Source organism: Pipistrellus kuhlii, unplaced genomic scaffold, assembly GCF_014108245.1.
Source record: "Pipistrellus kuhlii isolate mPipKuh1 unplaced genomic scaffold, mPipKuh1.p scaffold_m20_p_18, whole genome shotgun sequence".
Classification (NCBI taxonomy): domain Eukaryota; kingdom Metazoa; phylum Chordata; class Mammalia; order Chiroptera; family Vespertilionidae; genus Pipistrellus; species Pipistrellus kuhlii.
Window position 1 is genome coordinate 15,047,691 of NW_023425493.1, and position 10,206 is coordinate 15,057,896.

The 10,206-nt window shown below is 37.0% G+C and overlaps 1 long non-coding RNA gene across 1 annotated transcript in view; it reads right to left on the bottom strand.

Moving 5' to 3' along the window:
* LOC118721379 overlaps positions 1–9,406 on the bottom strand; it is a 171,101-nt gene extending 161,695 nt beyond the window's left edge. Inside the window, exon 1 of the long non-coding RNA XR_006741945.1 lies at positions 8,639–9,406. This is a non-coding gene — a long non-coding RNA (uncharacterized LOC118721379). The remainder of the gene's footprint in view (positions 1–8,638) is intronic.
* Between the last annotated feature and the right edge of the window lie 800 nt (positions 9,407–10,206).

The following is a 10,206-nucleotide window of genomic DNA, read 5'->3' on the forward strand; positions in this document are numbered from 1 at the left end:
ACACCTCTAAGAGGTGACTTCATGCATCTCACAGCACACCACACCCTTTCAAGTGGAGGCTTCCGTGGGTGGGGACTAAAACCCTGGGGTTGCTTTGCACAATGCTACCAGAGCCCTTACACAGAAGACAGGCACCATCCATCGCCTCTTACACCATCTGTCAGTTCCTAAAGTCACGAAGCATGACCTGTATGTCCTAGGCTCTATAGAAAAGCAGGAAGAGCCAGTGCCTAGGGATTTTTCTACATTTGCTTATTGTCATTTTAAACTACTGTAAACCTGGTTCCTCTGCTTGAAGAGATACCCAGTGCCATGGAGGATGCCCAGGGCCATGGAGGATGCCCAGGGCCCTAGGACTCATCCAGATGACTATATCCCACTGTTATTTCCACACCTGCAGGGCCCTCTTCCCTTCTCATGACCCCTTTTCTCCAACATTAATCAGTCTTTGGAGTATGAGAGAATTTAGTCTAGGAACACTTCACCAAGTTTTTTACTCACTCTGAAAAAGAAGCTGGCAGGACAAGAATGTTAAGCTGAATTCAAAACAAACTGAAGCAAATGCAGTAACACAATTTTTTTTTTTCAATTCAACTTTTAGCCATGAAAAATATAGCAGTTAAAGGATACAATGAAGGACAAACAAAGAGAATGCAAAGTATACTGAGTTCTTTGCCAGGACCCCACCAGTTCTTGTTTTTCCCTCTAACATTGGCCATTTCTTACATATCCTTTCCTAGTTCTGCTAGTTCCTCCTCATCGTTTGGAGTCCTTCCTGTATCTCCACTCTGCATCTCTCCTCTAAACTTCAGACTCATCTCCTCTTAGATGTCTAATAGGCACCTGGAGCCTAAAACTGAGTTCGTATCTGCCCCTAAAACTGCTCCTCCCACGGTCTTTCCTAACCAGTTATCAGCAGTTCTTTAATCCAGTTGCCCATGCAATAACCTGTGCCAGACAATTGGTTTTCTATTTGGAAAAAAAATTAAAACGCTTTTTTACATTATACACAATGTAGATTCCAGAATGATTAAGAAACTAAACAAAAAGAAAAACTTTTAAATCTGAAAATAAAATATATTTATAACATCTTGGTAGAAAATGTTTGCATAAACAAGACAACAAATGTACAACCATATAAGAAAATACTGAAATAATTTACTAAGTTAATATTAAAAAGGATCTGTATAACAGAAGACAAAACAAACCAAGTTAAAAGATATGCCACAATCTAACAGATGGTACATATAATTGAAAAAAGGATTGGTTTACAGTACTTATGTATTTTAAAGGATAAATAATTTAATGGAAACACTTTTAATGTTTAAAATAAAATTTAAATGTTGAAATATATGAATAGTCAATTTCCAAAAGAGTAAATTTATCTGTCCAGTATACGTATGAAATATGTTCTATCTTATTAAATGAATATGCAACTACTAGTAAAATGATGATACTCTCCAATTGGCTCCACAAAAAGTAAAAATACCTGGTATTACAAAGTGTGATTCTTAAGGATATAGTAGAAATAAAGCTGTTAAGTACCATGATTGAGTATGTGCACTGGTCTAACTACTTTGGAGAATAATATCCACTAAAGCTGAAAATATATGTATTGTACAACCTAATAGGTTCATTTTTAGAAATATACCTAGAGAAACTCTGATATATTATTGGCAAGCATATTCATAGAAGCTTCACTTTTGATTGCAAAAAATGATAAGAATTTAAATGTACATCAACAATAGAATGTATAGTAAGTCGTGATATTATATGCATTATATAATAACTTTAAATTTATCATAAAAACATACTTGTGAATTTCTAAAAAATATATACAAAGCCATGTATTGAATTGGATATTAATTATGCTAATTATAATACAAAATTTTATTTATAAGTATAAACACACCTACTAAAAATGTAAGACACATATATGGAAAAAATACATATGCTTTGTAGTAGATGACAGAAATGGCAACAATTTCCTCCTCTCTTAGAAATCCATTCTCTCTTACAACTTTACCATTCCTTCTACCAAGAAACAAAGTCTACTTTCCCATCCCTTGAATCTGGTATCTTTGTGACACTCATTCTCCCCTACAGAATGCAGTGGAAGAGATGTTTTGCCAGAGGCCCTACATACTTCCATTCTACTCTCCCTCTTAGAACCTTCCTACTACATTGTGAATAAGCTTGTGCTAGCCTGTTGAGTGATGAGCAACCTCTGGCCCAGTCAATCTCATTGCCCCAGGCTATAATCAGCTAACCACCAGACACATGATTCAGCCCATACAAGATAAGCCAGCACCCAGTTGACCTGCCAGTTGACCACAGACACATGAACAAATTCAGCTAAGATCAGCACAGTCAACTTCCTATTAGTAGAACACTCTATTGGACATGTACACTCATGATCAATAATAAGTGGTTATTGTTGTTTTAAGTCACTAAATCTTTGGTGTGATTTTTTAACACAGAAATAGATAAGTGATGCATAAATCATTTTGAAAACAATGAACATTTAAGGAGAGAGAGAGGGAGAATATCAAAGGGAGGAAGGCATCTTTACTTTTTACATTTACCAGTAATTTTTTTAAGGATTTTATATCTTCAAATCTTGTGTTAAATCTGGGTTATAGCAACCTGTGAATCCATTATATTATTTTCAGAATTACTGTGAATATTTGAAATGTTACCTAATTTGTTTAAAGAAGCATGCTACCATTCTTTCCATCTTTGTTACGTTCATAGAAATATGGTAGAAGTAGACATAACTAACAGACTTCCTTCATCATTTGGATCTCATGTAGTCTGGCTACACAGAAGCTTTGAAATATTAGGCCTTGACTTATGTAACTGACCTCATGAACCACAGTGACTCAGAGTGACCAAATATTATGGCCACACCTCATTCTGTGGTAGCACATAAACATGGGTTAGAGAAAAATATCAAACCCTCAATTAATCAAAACTTAAGAAACAAATTTTCTTTCATGAAAAATAATCTATTTTTAGGAGAAAACAAAAACAAGCTGCAATCAAAGATATTATTTGATTTACAGGTTAAGTCCTAGGGCCAGCAATGAGTCAAGCTAATCTGCTCATCCTATATAATAAAAGCCTAATATGCTAAGTGTCTGGCCATCTATTCAACCAATCAAAGCATAATATGCCAATGGTATGCTAAGGCTGCTCAAGCACTCACTATGATGTGCACTGACCTCCAGGGAAAAGACACTGGGGTCCCACTGATTGGGACTGTCATGCCCTGTAGCCCCCTCCCCCACTGCTGTCCCTCCCAGATGGCTGGACATGCCCTGGAGCACACCCACCCCCCCAACTGCGGTCCTTTCCAGGCCCTGATCATGCACTGGTGGGGTCCCTTGGCATGGCCTGCACCTTCTTGCAATCCGGGCTGAGGGACCCCAGCCCCACCCCAAGTGCACGAATTTTGTGCAACTAGGCCTCTAATGTTCAATATTAAAGTAGGAGAGTGGATGAATACTTCTGAAAAATCTTTTCTTTTTAAAAAAAATTTCAATTTTATTCACAAAAACAACACATACAACTAGGCCAAGTAACACTCAAGCCTAAAAGGACTGCAATCTTTTTAAAGAACTTAATAGTCCAAAAAGACTAAGACTTATTGCTGATTCACTCACAAGATTAACCCTCTTTAAGCAGCAACATAATCCCTAGCAAACATCTTTTTGCCACTTTTTATGGGTACTAGCGATTCATTGAGCAAGGAGCCACAGCCCCGCCCTCCAGGAGCTTATACTAGTAGTGCAGCTGGAGAAAAATGCAACATACAGAACAAACACAAAGTCCACACAACAAAAGCAAATTACTGGCATAAGTCATCACATGTTTTAACAAATGAGCCATAGGAATATCTGAGCAAGTATACACTACATCAAGTTTCAACCTGATATCTATATATTTTTTAAAAGATTGTGTGTTTTTTTTGTTCACTTATGTTTCAACTGAATTGATTTAAAAGAGGAAAACATCATTCCAAAACAAATGTACCATCAAGTTTACTGTTCGTGTTTTAGAATTTCTCCATGATTCTGTGTCCAGATGTCAATGAATTGAGATAATGCTCTGGAGAATGGCTGAGTTACAGCTCTATTTATACATTGCAATCAAAGGAAAGGACGAAGGTGGGTTACATGAAATCCATTGGTGGTAGACTAGAGAGGCGGGAGAAAGCAAAGTGGGAAAACCCCTGGGATTGGATAAAAAGTAAAATGAGAGACACATACTTAGGTGGGTGCAAGAACAATTAACATGATAATGAAGGAATTTGTGGTATCTGCCCAGCACACTAGGTTGTGCCCCAAGGGGTACAGAAAAAGGAAAGTTACAAGTTACCCAGAGATTTCAAAGGGTATGTTTTCATAGATGCAAAAAGACTGATAGGTTCAGTTAAGGGAAAGGTTGACCTTGTCTTTGAAGATCCAGGCCTAGGAGGTAACTACCCACCATAACTGCTTTTAGTTAAAGTTTAATTTCAGACCATTCTTTGTGGTTACTTTAGGACTCTGAGTTTGAAAGACTGCCAGCATGCAGGCCTCCCCTGAGCTTGTCAGATTAGCATGTGGCCTCTTTTGTCCACAGTAGGCTATACTATTTGAGTTTGTGTAAGTGCACAATTGCCTAACAACGCATTTCTTAGAATGTGTCTCCTTCACTAAGTAACACATGACTGTGCAGAAACAATGGTAAAGCTGGCATACAAATAAAGTTTAGGCAATATTACCTTAGTGAACAATACTTCCCTATTGTATAATAATCCTCCTTTACAGATCCATCTTAAAAATGAGACAACGAGGAAGGAGGAAAATCAGTCTCAAAGTTTACAATCCTGTATTCTACCTCTATAAACATGTTTTATTGGAAGTTTCTTTGTGGTAAACATTTCAGTAAACATTTGTTTACTTTATTAATTTTCAGGAAAAAGATATCAGGCTATAACCCTGGTTACTGAAGATTTATAACTCTTTCAAAAGATTACAAAGTGGAGTGTAAAATTTTATGTTCCTGCTTTGACCTTGGCTAGGAATAAATAGAAAGTACATTTTAATCTCACTAGCCACTGGGTCAAAATTTACAACTTTGAGGAAAATATCCCACTGGACTTGCCTGTTACTGACTCCTCGAAGCCCTACTCTCTTGGGTGTTTTAATATTATTATTGTTATTAAGCAGATCTTAACATTTTCTCATTTGAAAATAGTTATACAGTCTAATACAGAAAGAATTTTTGTTCAGAGTAAAATTTCTCAAAATGTACATATCTCATTGTAACGGGGTCTCTATTTTTTATATTCTCTGTGATAACTACATTTTAATTTTAATGGCATTCAAGCATCCAAGACATGTTAGAACATGCTTAGATATTGTAAGCTAATCAAACATTTTAGCATTTATTCTTCAAATATTTATCCAAGCCTAACCATGTTCTCTAGACACTGTGCAAGGTGCTGGAGAATGATAAATGAGCCCCAGGATTTTTGGAATTTAAAGTCATGACTACAAATGAGCTCTTCCTCTATGGACATGTAAAAGAGAAGGGGGAAAACGTGTCTTCTCATGTGCAAACTCCGGTCACTTGGTGATTGCCTGAAGCATTTTTGAGAATTCTGGGAAACCATTGAGGATAACAGAAAATTGCCTAAATCAATTAGCAATGTCTGTGGTGGGCAGGCGTGATTTCGTTCGTATTTTATATTCACGATTTCTTGTAGCATTAAAAGAAAAAGGACCAAGTGTGGAATACCAGATGTCAATATTTAATGCATGGGTGAAGGAAGGGGCAGAGCAGCAGAAAACTACTCAACTGCAACATCAAGAAACTAAAAAGAAGAGTTCCCAGGAGGAAGCAGGCAATAGTATCAAATGTCACATTCCTTGAAAAAAGAAGTTTGGAAAGTTGTAACTCATTGGTGATTTCCCTGAAAGCAGTTTCAGGAGAGTGGTGGAGTAGACTCCTGAGTACAGAGACTAAGGAAGTGATACAATCTGCATTTCTAGAAATCAAATTTATCTCACAACGTAAAAATCAGGATCCTACATCTGACACTATTCCTTAATATGGAATAAAGTATATTTGACTTGGGGGTTATTTCTGTGTTCACAATTATATACCCAGAAATTGCAACTTCTAGTCAGAATACTTCTGTCCCAATCTCATTATATCATTTTTCTCTACAAGCACATATAATTCTATCTTATTAGAGTCTATCTTATTTTTATTTTTTTAAATATGTTTTTATTGATTTCACAGAGGAAGGGAGAGGAAAAGAGAGATAGAAACATCAATGATAAGAGAGAATCATCGATGAGCTGCCTCCTGCACACCCCCTATTGGGGATTGAGCTCACAATCTGGACATGTGCCCTTGACTGAATTTGAACCAAGAACCTTTCAGTCTGCAGGCCAACACTCTATCTACTGAGCCAAACCAGCTAGGATGTGTCTTATTATTCTGATGCTACATTCATACACTTACTTTGCCTTTTTTAGTAAATTTTTTATTTTTACTTTGGCTAAATAGCATTTTCAGTTTCAATAATACAAAATATGCTCTTACTACACAATATTTACAGCTCCCAGAATATCAAATTATCATTCAGAATGGCTCTCCTCAACTAAAGTTCAATAACGAGTTTTGGGTCTTCAGTATCTAATCTATTAATTAATACCGTAGGGTTTTTATTTTTATTTATTTATTTTTTTAATACCTTATGGTTTCAAAAGTCCTTTTAGAATATATAAAGATCCTGAATTTGGTTCCAGAACTTCTATGTTATTAATTCACTACGGAATACTTCATCTATGTCACATTGCAGTGAAAAATGAGAAATAAACGTAATTTCTCAATGTAAATATTAACTAAAATTGGAGACGATCCTGTCCTCAGTTTCCAAGAGTCACAATGCTAAAAATAGAATGGGATGAGGACAGCCAGTACCAATAGCACATCCATGGCCAACTTGCCACACCTCACTGGTGAGAACCTGGAAAGACCAGTTTCCCCACACATCAAGGCTTGTTCTAGGGAAAGGACTGAACACAATGTTTCAGATTAATCTTTTATCCAAAAAAGTAAATCAAGCATCAGAGGAATAGAAAAAAAGCTGAGTTTGGGGAGATAGAAACCACGAACAAATGCTGAGAGTTGTGACCTAGAGTCTAGAATCTACTTTGACGCTGATAAAAATGATTAATTTTTCACATCTAAAAAATGAGGGAGTAGAACCCTAGACAGTTTGGCTCGATGGATCAAGTGCTGGCCCGTGGACTGAAGGTCCCAGGTTCAAGACCGATACTTTGGTTGCAGGCTGTGTGTGTGAGGCAACCAATCAGTGTCTCTCTCACATTGATGTTTCTCTCTCTTTGTCTCTCCCCCCTCCTTTCCACTCTCTCCAAAAATCTATGGAAAAATATCCTCTGGTGAGGATTAACAAAAAAATAAATAAATAAGTAAGTAAATAAAAATGAGGGAGTAGAGTTAGAAGGTCTCTAAGGTTCTTTCTCCCATGCCACCATGAGTCCAGGGACCGAAAGACAGAATAAGATACTGAGAGAAATGAAAACACAGAAAATCAGCTTCAAACTCAGGCAATAGGAGAAGAGCCTGTTTTAAAGAACAGACTTGTAGTACCTAGGACACTGAAGGGAAACTAGCATGCAAATTCACTCAGAAACAAAACTATTGGCATTTTTTAAGCTCCAGGCCTATCCTGAAGGTAAATTATGATCAGTTAAATGTGCCTGTGTAATCAAATCATCCTGCATATGTGAGGAAGAAGGAAATACCAGGCATGAGTCATTAAGTGGGTGACCTATGTCAGTAGCTGGTGTAATACCAAAATATTGTTATTAAATATTGGGATAAGATTTATCTCACAATGTGAAAATCAGGATCAAAGCTTTGTTGTGGCCCACACAGACCAGCAACTTATGACTTCAATGATCACATCTGATTGCATTAGCAACATCATTTCCTTTTATTTTTACGTCTAGTAAAGATTAAGCCTTCATTTTGGGGACAGTTCTTAAATTGAGACCAGTCTGAAACAGTAAAATGTTCCATTTTGTCAAGCTAGTCATTATTCATTCTCTAACTGGATGTGAAAAGATACTGATCTCTTAAACTTCATTCTCAATAACCAGCATAGGGTTAATCATATAAAAAAAATGAAAGGTCAAATCACTTGTTTTTAGAATCACCAAGTGAAATCCAATTCTGAACAGATGTATCAAGTTGCAATTGGCATTTACCAAAATATTGAAAGAGCACCTCACCATGTTTGCCACTTAAGTTAAGTAATAATCATCTATTTGATTGTTTCACTATGTTTCAATTGTACCCAAGTATTTTACAAAAACTATCTCATTTAATTCTCAAAATGATTTAGGGGGCAAATATCATTACCCTCGTTTTACAAATGAGGGAGTGGAAGCTTAAGGAAAGGAAATGTCAAAGTGGCAACATCAGGCTTTGAATTCACTTCTTGTAATCCCTGGGGAGTTCAAGTGTGACAGGTGGAAGCTAAGCAGCGGTTGAATTCAGGAGAATAAGAACTTGCTTATTATATTAAAATCAGAAGTGACATTTTACTTACCCGATGATGCTCTGGATATCCCATCAAGCCCTCAGTAAATGCATAGTGACTGACAGCTGACTGATCAAGCCTGGAATTGAATGGGATAATTATTAAAGATGAGGAGAGTTTGGTTGTAAGAGCAATTGTGTTAGGTAGGCATAAAATGTGTTATTATCATTATTTATGCAAAGGAGCCATCAGAAGCTCCGTGAGTAAATAATTCACGGAAAGTCACAGTGCCTGTAAGGAAAGAAGCATGCACACACAGATAGGTCCTCCCAAACCAAGCCCCATGTTCTTTCCCACAGTGCCACACAACCTTCCCAAAGGGTCTGCTCCGTGTAATTCAGTGAAGGCCATGTATCTGCTTTCTTCATTGTTTGGGTTCTAACTAACTTACCAAGACTATCTTGGACTTTCCTCCAACCTTAAATACTCTGTTTATAATGTATATTCTATATACTGTATTAACATTTGTGACCTTGAAATGGTCTTGAACTAGATGTAGCACTGCTCTACTGCCTGGAGGAGAGGAACTGGACCCCCCTACCCATAAAATCTGGAAATAAGACCGTGTTTACACACGATGAGGTAGTGATGTTCTTAGTGCTTCAGTATGACAGGAGATGATCACTCAGAGTGAGCAATTGGAGCCTAGAACAGGCCTGGCGTTTGGAAAGAAATCTGTAAATATTTGCTTAAAGAGTGATTTAATCATCACAACCACAGTGACGACTCTTGGTCTAGCCAGCGGACTCTAGGTTAGGTAGGGAGTATAAATCCCAAGGGTATATTATATGACCAATATGGAAAGAAAATATTAAAATGTGTACATAAAATTTATATCTCTTTTTAAAAATATATATATATATTATTGATTTTTTACAGAGAGGAAGGGAGAGGGATAGAGAGTTAGAAACATCGATGAGAGAGAATCATTGATCAGCTGCCTCTTGCACACCTCCTACTGGGGATGTGCCTGCAACTCAGGTACATGCCTTGACTGGAATCAAACCCGGGACCTTTCAGTCCACAGGCTGACGCTCTATTCACTGAGCCAAACCGGTTTCGGCTATCTCCTCTTTTTAAAATGTCTACTTTGTTTTATAATGTATATATTAGTGTAGTGGTAGCTATAATTTATGAATAAAAGTATAAATATAAGGACAGAAACATTAGCATTATATTATACAACAGGATGGGATTCATAATAAGAATTTTTTTTTTTTTAATTCTGGTAAAGATCACTTTAGCTGCCTTGCCCACAGTGAACTCTATGAAGGCTCCAAAACACCAATGTAGTGGGTCTCAAACTTAGTGGCATGAGAATCATTTGGGTGGATTGTCAAAAATGCAGATTATAGGGTTCCATCCCCGGATATACTGACTCAGCAGACCTGTGGAAGGATCCATGAATCTGTTTTTGTTTTGTTTTGTTTTGTTTTGTTTTTAACAACCAGGTAATTCTGCTGCAAGTGATATTAAGAGAAATACAACCTCACAAGGCTGCAGTGGACTGAGGTGTCTCCCTCTCCTCCCATCATCGCCTTGCAGATACCTCAATGTAGTTTTGAGAATCAATGGGA